At 40.6% G+C, this 20,903-nt stretch overlaps 1 protein-coding gene across 14 annotated transcripts in view; it reads right to left on the reverse strand.

Moving 5' to 3' along the window:
- The window catches only part of PEX5L (peroxisomal biogenesis factor 5 like), a 203,524-nt gene that overhangs the window by 107,121 nt on the left and 75,500 nt on the right, over positions 1-20,903 (reverse strand). Inside the window, exon 2 of one of the 14 annotated variants that reach the window (XM_088794549.1) lies at positions 9,740-9,775. The exons of the other annotated variants lie outside the window; for them this stretch is intronic. The gene's annotated coding sequence lies outside the window, so the exon portion shown is untranslated. The remainder of the gene's footprint in view (positions 1-9,739; positions 9,776-20,903) is intronic. 14 annotated transcript variants of the gene reach the window in all.

Consider the following 20,903-nt stretch of genomic DNA (forward strand, 5'->3'; position numbering starts at 1 on the left):
AACTATAGTTCAGTTTTCTCATTGTAAAATGGGGTTTGATATGAATTTAAGTTATATTTTAATCTATTAATTGAACAAGTATGTATGAAACATGTAGTATGTCCCATGGACTGTGCCAGGCATTTGGGATCCTTGGTAAACAAGACGAATGACAGCACCCCATTCATGGAGGTGACAGCGTAATGAGGTGGTCACACTTTCTCAGTGGTAGTAAATGTGGTAAGGGGAGGGACGTGGAACAACAAGGGCACAGAACAGGGGCCCTGACTGAGTCTGGGACGTCAGGGTGGACAGAGACATGTGACTTGAGAGCTGAGGGTGGGGGGGGGGGTTCTAGTTAATTAGGCACAGAGGAGTCAGGAGCTTTCTGGGGAGAGGAGAGGCCCTGCCAGTGTGAGGACGGTGGCACGTTCTAAGGGGAAGCAGGATGCAGGTTGAATGACAGGGAGAGGTAGGCAGGGCTACACTGTGTTTCTCAAAGTGTGCGGTGCAGACCTGTGAACTCTCTGTTAACAGAGCGTGAGGAGATAAGTACAGAAATTGAAAGTATGTGTTCAGAATTTTTTATAGCAATGTCACAAAGTAATTTGATGTTTGTTAAATCTAATAATAAAAAACTTGGGCTTGCATTTGTATGATGTTTTATTTTCCTTTCATTTATCTGAGTAGTTTATTGCATTTATTAAAGCATTGATCCTCAGTAGACTGGACATTAAAAAACAAAACAAAACTGGCCCTTCCGCAAAGATAGTGTGGGAAGCTCTGGGCTGGACCTTGTGAGTCAAGTTAAAGATTTTGGTTTTCATCTTGTGGGAAATAGATATAAAAAGTAGCAAATGTTCATGTAGCATACTAATTAATGTACATATAATGAACAGCTTGAATGGGAGGAAAAACGTTTCAGCCAGCAATTTCCTTTTCTTCGATAATAACTAAGTAAAACCAACCTACATGCACTTATAAGAATCTGGATTGTGAGCCTTCGATTGGGACTTATTTGTTCCTGTATCTCCACAGCCTACTTAATTACAGAGAGAGAAGGTCAATAATATTTGCCAAATTAAATTCCAACTATAATTCAGAATAGTCATTCTCAATTTGCAGCCTGTGACCACTTCCTTTTGCCAGCCCTCCCTCCCCCCACCCTGTTTGTCCAAGGCTTACTGTTCCAGAAGAGAAAAGAGCTACTTGCAAACGGGGCGTGGGGCAGGGCCAGGGTCTCACAGCAACACGCACCTTTTCCCATCCTAAGCTTCAGAAACAGTGGGTAGAGTGGCCTTTACAAACAATTCAGAACAAATGATGGGTGGCATTTAAACAATTGTGTATCTAGACATTTCAACTGATTCTGGATTGAATTTTAAGTACTTTCCTTCATTTTCTGAAAGCAACCGTCACTTACAACCAGCGACACATAGTTCTGTGTTAGATCTAAAACTCAGTGGTTCTTATAAAAACCCAGCAGTCCCTTTCGACGTTACAGAGAATGGGGCAAAGGATTGGAGTTGGCTTATACTCATTCAGTTTTGTCACACAGAGAACAAAACCACGAGAGCAGAAACCCCAATTTTTTTATTGAAGGTAATTAAATGCAAACTCACTCCAGCAAAATCACCAAGATCCAGCCTCGAAGCCCCCCCATTTTTTTTTCTGACCCTACATCCTGGCTAGCCTGTTGACTGAAATCTGTAAGCAGTCGTTCTTGTCATTAATGTGAGTTATTGAGAGTCCAACTATAATTCTGTCCTTCTTTTCTGACTGTTAAATTATAACCCAAAGGGAAATATATCATACTGGTAGGTCTCACATGATAATAACTTATCCCATTGAGTCTTAATAATCTTATAATGGAGAAAAGCAGTGGCAAGGATTATTCAAAACAAGAGATAATCCTAAATGCCATGTTTGGAAATCCTGAATTTTTTTTTTTTTTTTAAAGAATAGCTCTCACCTCCCAAATACAGTTAAAATCAGATTGCTTCTTTAACTGACAGCAGGGGGCAGCAGATCAGAGTGGACTCTAGCTCTGTGAAAGTGATTTCAAGGGTGGAAAATTTGCAGTGGAAAAATCCTCAAAGCACTTAAATCTAAATATGGAAAACTCAAAAGTTGATTCCTTATTTTAAATAAAGATCTGAGTTAAATATAAAGAATTTTGCCTGTATTTTCAGTTCATAATCTTGTTGTGTTAGGGTGTACCTCATGAAATTGTCATTTTTTTTTCCCAAAAACTATTAATTATTGGCAATTTCTTTTTTTTGTTCTTGATAGAGAATTGACTTTTAATACCAGTTGTATTGAGGTTACACTGATGTACCATGAACCACACATATTTAAAGTGTACACTCTGATAAGCTTTGACATATGTATGCACTCATAAAGCCGCCACCACCCTCAAAATAATGAATGTCCCCATCACCCCAAAAGTTTGCTCAGGTCCTTTTGTAATCCCTCCCATCAGTTCTTCCTTGCTATATCCCACTGGCCCCTGGCAACTAATGATATGCTTCCTGTCACTATACATTAGTCTGCATTTTCTGCAATGTTATACAAATGGAATTGCATAGTTTGTACTGCTTTTGGGGAAGGGGGTCTGGCTTCTCTCATGCAGCATAATTATTTAAGTACCATTTATGAGGTAGCATGGATCAATAGTTCATTCTATTGCTTGCTGAGTAGTATTACATTGTATAGTTATACCAAAATTTGGTTCTCCACTCCCGTGTTGGTGGTGTTTCCAGTTTTGGTACTTGCAAATAAAATAGCTATGAAGGTTTGTATACAAACATTTACATGAACCTTTGTTGTGGTAGACAGAATGAGCCCCCTCCCCAAATGTTCGTACCCTTATCCTTAGAATCTGTGATATGCTACATTATATGGCCAGAGGGATTTCTGCAGATGAGATGACGGTTATGGACCCTAAGTAGGGAGATCACCCTAGGCTATCTGGTGGGCCCAACCCTTGGCAACCGCGGATCTTTTTACTGTCTCCATGATTTTGCCTTTCCCAGAATGTCACAGAATTGGAATCATACAGTATGTAGCTTTTTTAGTAATTATTGATAATTTCAAAGAGTGAAACCTAATATTTTAGAGAAGAATTGATATATAAGCGTAGTCCCCAAGGACACATGAAGGACAGACACATGTCTGCACACAGCAACAGCCCTCTGTTCAGAGAGATAATGGTAAGTCCTCGTGGACCACACAGCCATTTCCGGTCAAATCCCCTCCTCTGCCTCTCTCTGCTCCCCACAACTGCGGTCACGAGTGCCCCCCCAACCCCTGTTTATGGTGTCTGTTCCTAAACCAATCGTGTCTTCAGCTTCTGTAACCCTGCCCCTTCCCACTTGGTTGCTCTGTCCGGGTACCCAGTGAACCCACATCTTGCTGCCCCAACACTCTTACTACTCAACAGATCAGGACACAACTATGGCTAAAATCACAGGCTCCACAACACTCCCCCTCCTTTCAGAGCCCACACTTGGAAAACAAGGTTTCTATGCCTGAGTTGCTGGGCCTTCAGTGAGTTTTGGTCTGTTCTGTCAGTGGTTGTCAAAGTGTAGCCCTGGGGCTAGAGCAGAAGCATCAGCATCAGCGGGGTGGGGGTGGGGTGGGGGGGTGGGGGGGGTGGGACTTGTTAGAAAAGCAGATCCTTGGCTTCACCCAAACCCACCGAATACACATTCTCTGGGCGGGATCCAGTGATCTGAGTTCTCACAAGCCCTTGGGGTGTGATGCATGCTGAAGTTTGAGAACCCTTGGACTAGGTCATGAAACTGTCCATCCTTTGGTCTTTGTTTTCTGGTATCAACAGCCTTTAACGACATTCTTTTTCCAGCAGCTGAAAGTTCAGCTGAATCCCAGGCTTGTAGCTGGGCCTGTTATGCCTGGGATGACTCCCCAGTTGCCAGATGCCACCGTCCTGGGATGCGGATATCACCCACTCTGGGTTCAGCATGTAGCCTCTGCCCACCTGTTGGCATGCAGGGAACTGTCCATTAGTAGCAACGGCAATGGGAGCTTGCGGTGCCCGTGGATGGGATGCTTTGTCTCCCTACCTGAGTCTACTATGGGTGGGCTCTTCCTCTGAGACCGGTCCTGCTTGGTGGCCAGGTCCTGTGCTATATCTGTTCCTTCTCTAATTTATTCGAACCAAACAACCATCTTTGAATTTGAAATATTGTAAATGCTGGCCAGGTTGTTTAAAATTATATTTGAGCAGGTAAAATAAGAGGAAATGTTAGGATTTCTCATTTGAAGTGTCATTCGAAAGTAATTCAACTTTAAAAGAGGACTAAATTTTTTCCCCCCAAAGACATTTTATACTTGCTCAAACCTGTTATCATTTTCAATTGCATAATGAAATAGAGGAAACGGGAAAGGCCACCTCATACAAATGTGAATTTTGAGAAAGAAATAGTATTATTTAAACACAACTTCAAATTTTCTTTCAGACAACACCTGCTTGCTTCTCTATTTTCCCACTAGACACTGAGCTCCTTGAAGAAGGAAACTTTTGTCTTGCTGATTCTTGTATCTCCAATACTAGCCTGTAAGATGGTAGATGCTCAATGAACGTTTGAGAAATAAATAAATGTAAACACATACACACAAACTCATATGCAAAAATAAAAAGTTATATTTCTATGGATTATTTAGATTGTCAAATGTTACCAAAATAAAAATGGATTATTTACATTTGACCGAGATTTAAGCTCAATAACTACTGTCATGTTCAAGACAGAAAGCTTAGCTGAGTTAGTGCCAGGGCTGAGTATTGGTCAGGAAAGGACCTGGCAAAGCTACATCCTTAGGACGCAGATCGTCATCACATCTAAGACCTCAAGGAGCATCTCCTCAACTCCTCTCATTTTTTTTGAGGAGGAAATGGAGCCTTATGGAGCTGAAGTCAATTTCATATGGTCACCAAGTTGGTTGGGGGCAAACCAAGAACAGAGCCCAGGCTTCCTGACCATCAAATTGTTTTTTTCCAGTCTGCTTTTGAAATCACTTTTAGCAATTATTTATAATGATAGAGCCAAATTGGAAAGGATGCCTTTTTCCCAAATACTTTTTTTCAAGATTATAAATATCTTAAAAAATGAAAAGATGCCTGAAGCCGTATGCTCTGATGTATTTAAATTATTCTTATCTGTTTCTTTTAAGAGACACTTGCTATGTGTTTTTCTCCTAAAGAGGTTCAAAGAAGCGTCATTTCCAAGCTTATAAATGAAAAATTCCTTAGATTCAGCATGGTCCAATTAACTGAAATGCTATCCAAAGGGGACCTGAGATACTCAGTCAAGTTCACATGTATCCTAAATGCAACTTTCTTTAACTTCACTTGCAATGAAAGAAACAGAAATCAAAATGAGATGTCAATATTTGTCTGTCAGATTGGCAAAGATTAAAAACAATGACACTGTTTAGGCTGGAGTACAAGGAAATAAGAACTTGCACACTGTCAAGGGCAGGGAAATTGACACAGTCTTTTTGGAGGGTAATTTGCTGATGGAATTAAACTTTTATGTGCACATGGTTTTCTATCACCAATTTTGCTTCTAGCTATTATGCTAATGATATAATCAGAAAAGGGCAAAGAGGTCCAGGTACAAGGATGTTTATCCCATTATTATTTAGAATTATGAAAAACTGGAAACAACCCAAAGTCTATGAATTGGGATTAGTTATACACATTACAATTTATAAAACAGAATTCTACAGTTATTAAAATATAAATTATACGGTATTTACTGAGTTAGAAAGATCTCCAGGGCTTTTTGGAGGAGGGAGAAAAATAGGGTTTGAAACCTCAGGTATAGTATGAGCGTGTGTGTGTGTGTGTGTGTGTGTGTGTGTGTGTGTGTGTGTGTGTGATTACAGAGAAGCATGTGTGAGGATAACCCGCAAAATGTTCAAAATGATTATTTTAGGATGGTAAATTTGAGCTGCTTTTTTTGCTTTTTGTGTTTGCTTGAATTTTATACATGAACAGGTATAAGCTTTACAATTAGAAAGAAAGAAAACCCCAAAAGATCTATCTTCATATTTTAAATAAAATTAAGCTGAATATTTTTCAGTATTGCCAAATTCTGCTTTATGATATTTTGAGGAATGAACATTAAGCAAATACACTGAAGAAATTTCAAGAGCCACAACTGATAAGGTTTCAAATGTAATTTGACTTGATTCTTATTCCAAATTGGAAAAATAAAGGTTCATGTCAGCTCCACTGATGTCCTTAACTTTTTATTTTAAAGACAGTTTTGATGAAAAAATTTATGACTCCAGACTTTTATCCACACACATCTTGTATTGTTTCCATCAGTGACAGCTCTTCCTGGGCCTTGTGTGCTCTGCCTGCTTACACACACAGTGGCTCTTGTTACCAGGAATTCTATGGCCAGTCATGACAATGACGACAGCCACCTGCTCCATCACTGCTATGTGCACATGTGCCTTCCTGTAGGAGCTGTCACCCACTGCAACAGCCGATGCTGCCAGCGTTGGCACTTTGGGGAGTTTGTCCAAGAGTAAGTGACTGGACGCAGTGGAGCAATGCACAAGACCCTCTTTTGAGAAAATTTCAACATCTATTACTAAAAAAGCCAACACTTCAAAATGAATTTTTAGCTGAACTTGGAAAATAGTCTGAAATTTGGAACTAGAAACGGTGATAAAATACAGATACAATTTTAATAGTTCTAGTTAATTATGTCAAAGTCTTTATGTTCTTTTTGTTCCAAGGTACAGAAAAGAGACCTTGGTCTGGTGTCAAGTGAGTGAAGGCGAGAGTGTCAGTGCTTAAAAGTGAAATTGCTATTTTGTTGAATGTAGTTCCACTTTATATGAAACTTTTGTGAGCCCTTGAAGAGCCCCATCCCTAGAGATTCTGATTCAGTAGGTCTGCAGGGAACCCCTGAGTCTGTATTTCTAATAAGCTTCCAGTTGATGCTGATGGTCATTAGATTGCTGTCTGTTCCCTATATTTTCTGATAGTTGAGGGTTTAAATTGTGGCCCATTCTGACATGCTTGATGGAAGAAGAGCACTTCACTATCTGGGAAGGTTGTCCCAGTACCCAGAACAACCCCATGGGACACAAAAGAAGAAGGAAATATTCTCCTACACTAGCCTGGCAGATCTGCCAAATTCAGCCTGGCAATTGATGAGCATAGCAGATGCCCTCGCTAGCTTGCTTTCACATCCAGTCTGCACCAACCTATCCAGATAGAGCAGGTTGGCATACGATTCAGGCATGTGAGTAGCTGCTACTCTGGAAGTTATCCTATATGTATTTGCATAGAGTAAAATTTGCATTTTTCATGTAGCACATTTTTGTGCAAGAAGATATGGCAGGATCTATGTATAGACATAGGAGGGAGATTGGAAAGGATGTGTGTACTGAACCAGGAATTAAGCAAAATGTCTGTTGGGTAAACTGGGCTATTTAAGGAGAAGGAAGAGTGGTGAGAATTGGCATTATGAAGCCTCTGTTATCTACCATGCACTGTTAAAAAACTTCACACAAATGGTTTCAATTAATCCTTAGCACAAATGATACAATGAGATGGGCTCTATGATTTTTATTTGGTGAATGAGGTCTCCGAGTCTCAGAGGTTAAACGACTTGCCTGATAAAAATAAAATTACTGAATGGCAGATCTGGAATTTAATTTCAGTTACATCTGATTTCAAAGTCTATATACTCTCTGCTCTGTTCTCATTGACACAACATGGAGCAAATAAGAAATTATTGAACCAAAAATATTATTGTGAATTTAATATTAATTTATATTCCATTTACTGCACAGACCGTGTGGGTTTTTGCTGAGTACACAAAAGGGCTCAATAGTAATACTCTAATTGTTTGGAAATTACCATCTCTAAAATGTTGATTGTCTTATATAGTAGCATTTGATTCAATTAATGTATTTCTTAAAAATATTTGTTTTTTGCTAGTTCAATTTCTTAAATTAAAGAGTGATTGTATTTAAGTTCTTCTCTATAACAACCGGTCAGATATCAATTTTAAAGCATTTTGGATAGCAAAGGACCAGATTTTGGCAGAAATAATCTTACTATGAGTCAAATCCAGATGCGAAACCAAGCTTATGAGAAGTCCTGTATGATTTTGCTATCAGATCTGAATTCATTTTTAAGAAGTTGTGTATGCGGAGGCGGGGGAGCTGGAACTACTGAGGTGAGAGGATTTACATTCACCTAACTTACAATATGAAATATACTACTGTAGCCACCCAAAATGATACTGTTGGAGAATTTATAATAACACGGGATATGCTGATGTATAATGTTATGTGATAAAAACAGAATCAAAGTGTAAATGCAGTGTGATTTCAATTAAGGAAAACCATATACGCATAGAAAAGAAGAGGTGGAGGAACTACAACAAAATAGTAGGAATGGATCTCTTTGGGATGTTCTTATGGGTCATTTTCGCTTTCTTTAAACCTTTGTGTATCTTGTTGTTATTTATATTCTACCATGAGCATGTTTTACTTTAATCGAGGGAAACACATTTTTGTTTTTTAAGAAGTTAACTTACTGATTCTTTCTCTATTAAAGTTTAAAGCAGGCAGTACAAATTATTTTGAAAGTTATCAAAGTAGCTGACCTTCTGCTCCCTCCCTCCCTCCCTCCCTCCCTCCCTCCCTCCCTCCCTCCCTCCCTCCCTCCCTCCCTCCCTCCCTCCCTCCCTCTCTCTCTCTCTCTCTCTCTCTCTCTCTCTCTCTCTCTCTCTCTCTCTCATGGAAATAGGGTAGCAAGGAAGGTAGTTAGTTTAGAATTATTTGGGCCAATGGTTCCTGATCGCTGATATTGTTCCCCTGCCAGTATTTTCAGGATTCTGGAATGAGGTTCACACATTGGCAAAGCACTTCACATCTTTTAGGATAAAAGATGCTAATACATTTCAGATGGGATTCTTCTACTCATTTGAACATGTGGAGTAGGAAGGAGAGGAAGTTTTTGTGTAAGAGAAAACCTACTTTTGGGTTCTTGAAGGATACTGTGAGTTACTAAACCACTTACAACAGTGCTTGGCATTCAGGAAATATTAGCTATTGCCACTGAATCAAAAGGAGCTACTTTTAGTTTCTAATTTAAGCTTTGGATCTAACAATCTCCCTCTTTTTGTCCCTTCTAGGAAACTTGATTTCGCTCTATTACCTTTCAGGAAAGCCTTCAATTTGCAAAGGAAGCTTGACTCCCAAGGAATTGGGCCTTTGCTAGGAGACTGGACATGGTAATGTGTGGGTGTCCTTGACAGGAGACGGGATAGGGTGTCCTGTGCTTCTCTGACAGTCTGGTCACTAAGGAGAAGGGTCAGGATGAGCAGGGATTTATAGGGTTCTCGACCTACCAGCCTTTCTCTCTTGAGCTCCCTCTGAGATCACGTTGAAAGGCTTAACCCTTGCTTTGTGGCTCTAAGTGCTGTCTTCAGCACTGAGAGGTGTGCTGGGCTGCGCTGGGCTTTCTGAAAATAAAAGTAAGTGCAATACACTTGGCAGCTCGCGTGACAACATGAGTTTCCCTAATTACTCAGTTATGTTCCAGTGTATAAAACTATCACTGGGCTGAGTGAGGTTTTTGCATTGTACTAAAATGGAATCATGGGACGTTATAGTCATTGAATCAGCTGACACATTTATTGTGCCCCTAATATATACAAGGTGCTAAAAGAAATATAAACAAATGTGGAAAAGCAGATCCTACCCTCAGGGAGCTTCAAGCAATCTTGTGTGATGGCATCTGCAAGAGTAAAAAGTTCATATTGTTTACTTAGGGAAATACTAATGAAATCCAAATAAAGTGTGGAGACTTGTTCATCAAAATGTACCGAAGCACCAGTCATTAGTTGTGACAAATGTACCACAGTAATGTAAGATGCTAACAATAAAGGAAAATGAAAGCAGAGCATATGGAGACTCTCTGCACTATCATTGTGCTTTTCTGTAAATATGAAACTAGTCTAAAAGAAAGAGTTTATTTAAAAATCAGATAGTGTTTTTTAAGTACTCAACAGTTTCACTTACAAGTACACTGACCATTTCAACCCTGGCTTCATGTAAACATCATATAATAATCACCTCAATTTTCTGTTCTCCAGGAAAGCCCAACATGTTCACCAGCTCCAGCTGCAAGTCCCAGCGGCACAGAATCCAGGTTTTGGAGTGGCCCTTGCAGTGGACATGTTCGTACATGACCAGGTGAGGTGGAAGCCATGTGAGCTCTTTGGCTTGGGGAAGCAGGGTGTCCTCCGTGTTTCTGAATACCTGGTGTTAAGGCTTTGGTCAGGCTGGGATCTTAGGGTGTTGCTGTACAACACTCACCAAGTTTTGTGCATTTGGAACAAGAAGGAGGCCGGAAGGTAAGGTTTCTTTTGTGGGAAATCGTAATGCTATCTCCTCTCTGGGCCTCAGTTTCTTCATCTGAAAAGTAGGGTGGTACCTAGCAGCTCTGGCTTTGCTCAGCTCCTCTTGACTATGCTCAAGGCTGGGCAGCGGCACAAACACCACCACCTGTGCCACCTGTGCCACCGCCTGCCCCATCTCCTCACCACCTCTGCCACCGCCATCACCACTCCTGTCTCTTTACCTCCACCAGCTCCAACATCACATTCATTACCACCATTTCCATTGCTATCACCACCACCACCACATAATTATGGTATCAGAAGGCTTACTGAACTTCATAAAGATCGACCCTGAAGAGGTAAATATCTTTAAGACGGAACTCTGCAGAGGTGAACATGTAAAACGGGCGAACTCTCTCAAGAAAAGCTCTGTACAGATGAAACTGCTCAAGACATCCAGGAAATCCCTCCTTTCACCTATTAAAATGTGGGAGAGCCGGCCGCCCTTCTTCTCCATTAATTTCTGTGGCGTACAGATGCTAAAGAAGGCAACCTGCCCATTCTAAACTTGGATGGATGAGGGGTTAGAAGATATTTAATCTGCTAACCCCTTCAAAATTGTGCGCATGCACAAAAGGCCTTCAAATCTGGAGAGTTAGTCTGGAGAGGCAGCAGAGCTGTCTAGCATAATTAGATCAGCAGGATGAATTCAAACCTCTAAACCATCATTTAATATTTTGGTGGGTAAAGGAAATAGTGTGTTTCATAAAACTGTCTGCATCCATTGGGATTGGCGTTAGAAGGTTCATTAGCATACCCCCACAAAGTAAGAAGTTAGGGGGAAAATACCACAGAACAACACAGTGAAAAAGTGAGTAAGTGGGGGAAAGGAGCTTTCAAGTCTGATTTGCCTCAAGGAGGGGATGCAGGTATGAGCTAAGAGCTCAAATTCTTTTCTTAGAGTGTTTCAAATTTATGGCAGACATTGTTGCATTTCAGAAACTGATGTGTGGGGCATGCTGCATCTTGCAGATAGATGCTCTGGGACCTGCAACTGCTGTTTGTGCAGGTTGAGACCAGCACCGGCCTGTCTTAAGCCATCAGACCTTAGTAGTCGTACATCTTCATGTAGTTCAGTGCACAGTCACTTTAGAGATTAAGTTCCGATGCGGCAATTGTCTGAATTGTCTGTTTTAATCACAGGGATCATAAAACAGGAGCCCCAGACGAACCGCCTGGCCCAGTGAATGTGGACGGGAACTTGCCCCGCGACCTGGTGCCATTTGAATTCCTCTGGGAAACTCAATGCACCGAAGATTCAAGCTTCCTACATGGCCTTCTTTTTATGAAGGTGGAGGTTCTAGGACAATAATTTTTGGTTGAGTACGCATTCTTGGAAATAAAGATACTGAAAAAAGAAACCAGGAGTGATCCAACCTGAAAAACATAAATACCTCTCGCTAGAAAGTGAAGTGAAGTGAGGCAAAAGCCAAGGCTTCTTGAGATGTTGAGTCCAGTGGTTCTCCAGGTGTGGTCCCTAGGCCAGGGGCATTCACATCACCCAAGAACTTGCTGGAAACACAAATTCTCTATGGAAGCAGACATTATGAAGGGAGGGTCCTGCTCTCTGTGGTGAGGGTCATCCTGGAAACTTAAACTAAAGCAAGATACTCTGGAAGGTTCAGAAGAGAGTAAAAAAAAATGTTTAGATCTTGGGGAATTAAAGCTTCAAAGAAAGTCTGAAGAAAGTGGATGCTGGAGCTTAGGTTCGAATGCCTTTTCGTGTGCCTTTCCGTGTTAACCACAGACACACAGACTTTTAGGCCCGAAGGAGACCTTAGAACATGCACCTCAGTTACACCCCTCATTTACACAACTGCAGAGAGGTCTGATGAGTTGACAATTCATATTCCTAAACTTCTCCCATTACCCAGAGCTGAGTATCCCAACTACCACCCTCAAGCGAGCACCGTCAGGAAACTTCATTAATGGTCTACAGGGTTCTTCAAAGTAATGGCCACTGTTTCTTTGAAATGACACTGCACGTTGATTGGACCAGGTGGGGCTCCAGTTACCTTCAGGTAAGATAAACTCTATGTCGTATTCATTTCCCTCTAAAATAATAGCAGCCGCCTGCTCCATTTGGGTTCTGCCTGCATTTTTAGAGCAAGATGTAACTCCTTCAGAAGCGCGTGGGTTCAGTCCTCAGAGATCCAATTTAGAGAATTTTCCCCATCATTTATTGAAGATTAAAGAAACTAATAGATTTGTATAATAGTGTGAGCTCATTAGTTTAGTCCAAATAATGATCTTCTAGCACCCAAGAAAAATAAATGACCCACTACTACTATGTTTAAAGGTTTTTAGATGTAAAAGATAGGAGGGAAAGGGGGCTTAGCAACCTTCTCTCTTCCCCCAAATCATTTAATGAGTGATTACTACCGTGTTTCCCTGAAAATAAGACTGGGTCTTATATTAACTTTTGCTCCAAAAGATGTGTTAGGGCTTATGTTCAGGGCATGTCATCCTGAAAAACCATGCTAGGGCTTATTTTTCAGTTAGGTCTTATTTTCGGGGAAACACGGTATGTGCCATACACTATGAGGGCAGGAAAGATGAATAAGATATAATTGATGGTCTTTGACACTCAGGGAGATTGAAGTGCAATAGTAGTCACAGACATAGTGGATAAAATACAGTGTGAAAAATGGCATATGATTGAAGTATGCAAAGGGTGGGTCACAGGATTATATTAGGTTGGTGCAAAAATAATTGTGGTTTTTGCAATTATTTTTAACCTTTTAAACTGCAATTACCTTTGCACCAACCTAATAAGTGCCATTTATTTATTACTTAGTATGTCAAGCATTATTGTAAACATTAAAAATTATTTAGCTATTTATTTTATTGTGGTAAAATATGCATAACATTAAACCTTACTATGTTAGCCAGTTTCCCGTGTACAGTTCAGTGGCATTAGTACATTCACATTATTGTGCAACCTCACCACTCTCTGTCTCCACCACAACTTTTTCATCTTCCCGAACTGAAACTCTGTACCCATTAAACACTAACACCCATCCCCGCCCCTCAGCCCGACAACCACCATTCTCCTTTCTCCATGAATTTGACTACTGTAGTTATTTTATGTATATGGAACCATACAAGATTTGTTCCTTCGTGCCTGGCTTATTTCACTAGGAATAACGTTATGGTAAACATTTAACACTTAGTCATTCATATAATTCTGACCACAGCCCTATCAGGTTGGTAGCAGTTCTCCCATTTTACAGATGAAGCAACTGATGATCGAGAAGTGGTTGGCTCGAAAATCACAGTTAATAAATGGCAACCTGGATTTGTGAACCCTGGTGTGTGTAGTGCAAAAGCCCAAGCCCTTCACCATAACACTAATTAAACTGGTGGGCAAAGAGTGGGGAGCCAAGGTAGTTACAAAAATTAAAAACAAAACAAAACAACATCCCAAATTTTTGATGTAGCTCACACTAACTATAGAAATAGGACATCTCTCTCTTTGAAAGTGAAAAGATTATTTATCAGTTAATTAAGAAAAAAGAGGTTGATAGGAGGAAGAGGATTTGGATCTAAGTTTCACTCTGCTTTTTACAACCACGAGGAAAAGCTGTTGCTGTAAATACGTGTACTACTCTACGCAATTCTCCCAGACAGTGGCTGTCAGATCGAAAAGAGTTGTTACAGCCAACCAAGCGAGGGTCACATTTTCCCTCCAAGCACTGCTTTCTGTGGCTGATACTTCTGATGTTTTCACTGCTCTAGAACACGTTGCATGTGGAGCCTGAGAGGGCCATACAGTGCACCTCTCGGCGCTGAGTGGGAGTGGGAGGTGTGTGCAGTGGCCGAGCATGCTGATGTGGGGGATCCTCTGACCATTCCCTCTTGGCGGCCAAAGCCCCTGGCTTCCCTCCCTGTGGAGTTTTCTGGTCCCCACCTGCCTCATGGTGAACCCACATTCACCTCTCTGCCCAGGCCCATGAGATGGGTGGTTTCTTCCCAAACTCCTGCCTCCCCTGAGGCACATACATTGAAGATGATTGGCAGGGACAAGGCTCACCTCTCAACTGAGCCTCCTGGATACCACACCCTGGATTAGCCCCTGGAAGCAGGCTGCCTCCTATGGTGATAGGAGCCACACAACCAGAGAGCATGGCTTTCAGGATGATCTTTTCTTTCTCTCCCTGTCCTTTATAGCAGACATAGTGGAAAGAGCATAGCCTGTAGGCATCAAGAGGCCTAGGTTCCAATTCTGGCTCTGCTACCTATAATCTGTGTGTCCTTGACAATGCACTAATGTCCTTGGAACTCAGTTTTCTTATCTGTAAAATGGGGATAATAATAATACTGATATCCAGAGTTGTATAGCAATCAAATAATATAACACATACCAAAGCACTCGCAAAATTAAGCACAATAGAAGAGTTGATTTTTTAAAAACTTAAACATAGTTTTAAAGCCATTCTTAATTTTCTATTTATGGTATATGAAAGTTGCCCTGGATTCAAAGCAGTATCTTTGTATTAAGTTAGCTCCACCATCAACATTTGCACTGCATGAGTACTCGCGATCGGCCCAATGGTCACCTTGGCAGTGGAGAAACAAATCATTCCCTCTTTTAGCAGAGATAGCCAAGCCAATACTGATTCCTTGCATAAATGAGTGAATTGATCATTTGTTGCACAATGAATCACACCTACTTCCTCATTTCCTAAAATGAAATCATCTAATGAATTGGGTGAAGAAGATAAAAACTGGCTTTTAATTCATGTATTCAAAGTGTTTCAACGTGTAACAATTAGCATGCAATAAATTATTGTGAGAACAGAAACTCATGTTCAATTAGTCAAATTCTTTGCTATTGTATTTAGATGTGGAAACTCTGTTTCTGCCCTCTAGAAGCCAATTCTCCAGGAAGCCCAACTCAATCTGAATTCTGTGAGCAATGTTTCTTCCACTGTGTGGAGAATCACAAAAAGACAGACGAGGTGGTGCATGCAAAGCATGTGACATCTGAGGCCCACTGCTGTCATTATATATGAGAAAGGAAAACAAGGTTTGAATTCTTAGATGCTTAAGTCAGACAAAGGTCTCTTGAAGGGCTCAGTCACAATTCTCAACACAATGTTTAATTCTACCAATTCTCCACCTCATTTTCCCCCTCTCTATCAACTATTCAAATCCCTTGGGAAAAGCAGAAGGAAACAGGACTGGATAAGGCTTCCTGGTGAAACTGGGCCATTCAAATATATAGAGCAAGAGATGCTTAATTTCAATGGGACTCTCAACAAACTTTCCAGAAGAACATGCCCTCCCCCCAAAACTATAATGACCGAAAAACTTTGTAAATTTATAGCCACTCAAATTACAGTAAGAACCATTTATAAATGCACAGACTACTTTTCCACTTAAAAGAGATCATAATGTCAATATATTTTCATCAGGAGTTATTCCTAATTTTAGAAAGCAGAGAGAGTATATCACAAAATGTAGAAATATGTGCCCATAAAAATTTTTGTTGGAAGAGCATCTATTAACTCAGATGATAGCAGATTCCTGCCTTCAGAGATGCATGAATGCAGGTTTATGCTCAACCCAGCCTTCTAAGAAAACAATTTTGTTTATCGAGAATCAAAAGCCTGTATGTTCCTGCTACAAGGGCTCAGGCAGTCTGGGAACTCAAGTGCAAATCTCAGGCAGTTTCCATAACCTCTCAGTCTTAGGGTTCATCATTTGTGGAAATGGGGATAAAACTGCCGATCTCACAATTTATGAGGATTACATGAAAAGTCTGAAGAGGTCTGGCATTGCCTGGCACGCACCAGGAGCTGAATAAATATCCGTTTCCCTTTCCCGTCCCTCTTTCTCCCTTCAGTTCAATAAATATTTTTTTATACAAACCTAATCTATGCTCCTTAAAATGACCATATGGCATGTTACTGCAATATTGAATTTGTAAACAATTCTCGTACACTTTGTAAGATTCCACTTGATGCCCACTTTTAGCAGCTGTTCTTGTTCAAGGAAGGAACGCAAACACGTAGGGAGCACCTATGACCTGCTAACGTGCTTCCCCATAATAATGTGCAAGCCCCGTTCCTATACCCGCAGAAAGAGAAACTCACTGAAATGAAGTGAAAAGCTAGATTACAAAACTAGTAAGTAGCAGAGTCAGGACTTAAACTCAGCTCTCTGAAGCGGCCCTCTGCATCCTCTTCACAATGCAAGACTGCCTCTCGGTATGTTTATTTCTTGATGTTTTTGTTGTAATGCTGACCTCACAGGCATATGTGAAATGAGAAAAGCTGTGCAGTGCTCACCCTCAGAACATCTGCTGGCTTACTGTCTGCTTTAGACACAGCAGACAATTGAAGACAATTTGTAACTGGTTCCCTTGTGATCTAAAGTATCACACCGCCAGTCACCAGGGAGCGGCCGGGAGTTCTTTGGCTGCTCTATCTTGATCAGGTTTGGACAGTGTGCAGTGGGCTAAAGCTTGAGCACTAGCTTGCCAGGGCAGGGACAGCCTTCCTGAGTGATGACTCAGGATTCCAAGCTGGTATCACCACCGAGGGAGGATATCTGGTACAGTCATTAAGAGCACAGTCTTTTAATTATAAAGTCCTCTCTCTCTGTCACTTACTGTCTATGCCCTCGAACAACTTTCTCAGTCTGAGTCTCCACATCATCATCTTTTAACTGGGGTTCACGGCAGTTACCTCTCAAGGTTATGACAAAGGTTAAAGAAATGATGTATATAAATATCTTAGCATGATGCTGGGTTAGCTGATTGCAGAGCTGCTTTCTGACAGCTCCTAGAGGCCGCAGCACAGTGCATGGCACATCCTGGAGGTTCAGGAAATCTTTAATGAATTGTCCCTTCCATCCAGGGGAAGAAACCTTTCCTGAGGACTGTGGCAGCATCGATTCAGCTCAATGCCCCTTCTTCTGGGGCAGAGCTCGCTGCCTCGTGGCAGCCAGTTCTTCTGCCGGAGCCCCTGATAGGCAGGGCTGTTACACATACCCAATCAGAGACCCCATCCTTTTCCTTCCACTCATTAGTCTCAGTTACCCCACTCAAGGTCACACAGCATATTCTGTTTCTTCTATGCGGTTGCAGAGTGAAATGGTATGATTAGTATTTTTCGAAGCTGGAAAAGAAAAGAAAAAAGCTTAAAAACTGGTGGCCTGCAAGCCAAATTCAGTGGAGACCTAAATGTGTCTCAGTGACCTGCAGTGTTGATGAGTTTTGTATTCAAATATTCTAGTTGCAACATTCATTCTCTGGTTTGCCACAGTCCTTGCGTCTCCCTACTGCCTTACACCCAACTTCACTCTTTTCTGTGGCCTCTCCTTTCGCCCCAACTTCTGATTTTGTGACCGGTGGTGAGCACAAAGAAGTGTTTCAAAATCGGATTGATCTGAACTTGAATCCAGGTTCCTGCCGGTGCATAATATAGGGGAAGTGAGCGAGCCTCTGTGAGGCAGTTTCCTCAGTGGGAGATGGGCTGCTGCCACCTGCCTTCCAAGACTGCTGTGCAGATGAAATGAAACAGTGCTTAGAACTGTGCTGGCCATAGGGAAGGGACCAGGAGATAACAGCCCTTGTCTCCAGACTGAAATTCCTTGTTTACAGGTCAAATATGGAGACTGAAGAAAACAAAAAAACAAATCAGAGATGAAGAAGTTAGGTGAGAAACTACCCTGGAATAGACGTGATGATGAGAACAAGAAGAATGTAAGGGAAGATAAAACTGCCCATTTAAAAAGCACACGTAGACTCTTCCTAACTCGGAGTAGAGTCAGTGACAGGGTTTCAATGAGTATTGAAAAGGCAGAAACTCAGGGTGAGGTGAACTAGAGCTGAGCCCAACTCCAGGGTAATTAAATCATAATCCCTGGGGGTGGGACCCAAGCATCAATATTTTTAAAAAGTCCTCAGGTTGTGCGGTGTGTAACACAGCACACAACTGTAGTGCCAGAAAGGCCTTCAATTAGTGGAGGCCGCTTTTGTGGATTTGGGCTCTCCTGGATACCAAAGGCCCACCTTTAAAGGGTGTAAAATAGAGCTGGGATATACATGGAATTTTGCATTGACAGAAAGAGAACAATCAATGAGTAATATGTGACACGTTTTATTAACTCTGTGGGCCAAAGTCAGTAGCAGTGGGTATGCACTGAGCAGTCGCTGGCTGTGTGGGGTTTCACAGTACATGAGGCACGGCCCCCCCTTCCTTGGGTAATTTTCAAATGAATGGAGGCTCTTACAAACTAATGTGCAGGGCAGATATGGCAAATCCCTTACTCAGGCAGAAAAACCACACTCATCTAAGAACCTGGTAATGGCCTTTCTCAGTGCCACAGACAAGGGATATTCATCTACTAGAAGCAGGATTGAAATTCCTATGCATTAAAAAAATGCTTTTAAAAAGTTTAAACTGTTGCCAGAGGGTAAGGGGGGTGGGGGGGGAGGTGAGGGTAAGGGGGATCGAATATATGGTGATGGAAGAAGTGACTCTGGGTGGTGAACACACAATGGGATTTATAGATGATGTAATACAGAGTTGTACACCTGAAATCTATGTAATTTTACTAACAATTGTCACCCCAATAAATTTAATTAAAAAAAAAAAAAGTTTAAACTTAAACTCTTAAACTTAAAAGGCAATCATAATTATTATTATAGCTTCCATTTATCGATCATCTACTGTGTGACGAGGATATGTTATTTGTAATTCTCACACCAACTGCGTCAGGCAGCTAGGACTATCCTCATTTTTCAGCCAAAGAAAAGGAAGTTAAGAAACGTGCCCATAATCACAGCTAGAAAGTAGCAGAGTTAGGATTAAAAACCAGGTTTATTTGAAAGGCTCATTCTGTTCCAATACCTTTGATTCTTCAAAACAAAGCAGAAACAACATAAAGATGGTACTGATATGAAGTAAACAGCATTCTTTCCTTTCTGTAGTTTCCAATCTTTTATAATAATCATATTTTAAATGTTTTAATCAAAAAGTTATTTTGACTGTGTAGATGCATGAATAATGTGCTGTACACCTGACGCTGAAGTAGAAGAATATGGCATGTCAGCTATAATTAAATATACCGTGTGTGTGTGTGTGTGTGTGTGTGTGTGTGTGTATTCATTCACAGGATGTGGAGTACAGCATAAGAAAGATAGTCAATGGTATTGTAACAGCTGTATAAGATGTCAGAGGGTAGTAGCTTGGGGGGGTGGGTTATCACTTTGTGAGGGGTGTAAATGTCTAACTATTACATTGCTTTGTACACCTGAAACTAATAAAGTTTTTTTGAAAGGGGGAAACAGTGAAGGGTAACAATAAGGATTAGATGCATTATTTAGAATATTGTTATTAGATGCTTTCTCTTAATCAAAACTATTAACATCAAGAAATTAAAAAAATGCATTTGATTTCCCATAATTATAAATAAATTTTATGGATTTACATTTCAGAGCAAGGGACCTGGACATTCAGTCCACAATTTCATATTATGGTCTTTACATTTGAGGCACAGACACCCCCTAAATTTAAAAAATTATGAAGCTTCCCAGAAGAAATGGCACACAGAATGCCAATGCAATTCTTATCTAGCAAATTGTTTTCCTTCCTGTAGGATTTTAGCTTCTGTTTGGTCTTTATCTGAAGCATCCCCACAAAACAGCTCAGCTTCCTTATCTTGTTTGGCTTTGGTCAGCAAGGTGAGAAATTATGAGGGGGAAAATTAGAATTTGGAAATGGGTACTGACAGAGTTGTCATCTCACCAGAGAAGATGAATGAAGAAACAAATAGAAACGCAGCATGGGAGAAATACAATTAGGTATGTGGAGCCAAGGAGAGAATTAAAGCTCAGCAAAATTTCCTCCCTGTAGGAGCTACCAATTCAATCCAGGAAAATTATAAATGATACTATCACTTCTAAAACTGGGTAGGTGCAATAAAAGGCATCCAGATTGGGAACAAAGAAGTTAAATTGTCACTTTTCGCAGACGATATGATGCTATATATAGAAAACCCTAAAGACTCCACCAAAAAGCTATTACAAACAATAAACGAATACAGTTAAGTTGCCAGCTACAGAATCAACATACAAAAATCCATTGCATTTCTATATACTAACAATGAAATCTCAGAAAAAGAAGTGAAAAAAACAAACAAAACACAAACAATTCCTTTTGCAATCGCAACAAAAAGAATAAGATTCCTAGGAAGAAACTTAACCAAGGATGTGAAAGACCTATATACTGAAAACTATAAGACATTTTTAAAAGAAACTGAAGAAGACACAAAGAAATGGAAAGACATTCAATGCTCATGGATTAGAAGAATCAACATAGTTAAAATGGCCATATTACCCAAAGCAATATACAGATTTAATGCAATCCCCATCAAAATCTCAATGGCATTTTTAAATGAAATAGAACAAAACATCATCAGATTTGTATGGAACCACAAAAGATCCTGAATAGA

This window comes from Rhinolophus sinicus, chromosome 17, assembly GCF_057876585.1.
Source record: "Rhinolophus sinicus isolate RSI-liver-muscle chromosome 17, RSI-T2T, whole genome shotgun sequence".
NCBI classification, from domain to species: Eukaryota; Metazoa; Chordata; class Mammalia; order Chiroptera; family Rhinolophidae; genus Rhinolophus; species Rhinolophus sinicus.